The sequence below is a fragment of the Nanorana parkeri genome, unplaced genomic scaffold (assembly GCF_000935625.1).
Source record: "Nanorana parkeri isolate BGI_ZX_2015 unplaced genomic scaffold, ASM93562v1 scaffold1924, whole genome shotgun sequence".
NCBI lineage: Eukaryota > Metazoa > Chordata > Amphibia > Anura > Dicroglossidae > Nanorana > Nanorana parkeri.
The window spans coordinates 146,284-146,976 of record NW_017308192.1 but is presented as its reverse complement, the minus strand read 5'-3'; positions in this window follow the sequence as shown (position 1 = coordinate 146,976).

The following is a 693-nucleotide window of genomic DNA, read 5'->3' as shown; positions in this document are numbered from 1 at the left end:
GGGGGGGTTTTTAGTTTTTACTATATAATGACAAAAGTACCGAAAATTATGAGAGAAAAAACAAACTGTTTTCGCTCCCTTATGTTATAAAACATTTATCAGCACCCAATTTTTTGGTAAAATATGAGAAAAAAAAAAAGAAGACGGATCACATTGGGTAATTAGATACCAAACATGTAAAAGCTTAAAATTGCATGTGCCCGCAAAATCTCAAAAAAAACTACTGCGCCTAAAATTGACCATAGGCGACACTTTAAAAGCTTTTACTGCTCATCAATTTAGTGTTATCAGTGATTGATGGGCCAAAAATGATTGCCCTCACACAAACACACGTGTGGCATAATCATTGTTTTCGAATGTAGGCGCACCTGACACATATTTACGTTTATATGTGCATGCATGCGGGGGCAGGAAACTTACATTTTTGGGGGTGTTTTTTTTTTATTATTTTTTTTTTTACACTTAACTTTATTGCCATCACATAAGGGGATAACAAGCCCCCTATGTGATAGCCAATATAAAATGACAGGTCCTCTTTATGGAGACATCAGGGGTCTCTAAGACCACTAATGTCACCTAGGGACCCTCAAAGAAGCTGATGAAGCGCAGATCTGCTTCACCAGCTTCTTCTCTGGCTATAGCAGCCAGAGAAAATGATAGCTAAAAGGTGAAAGTGACGTAATACATATCACT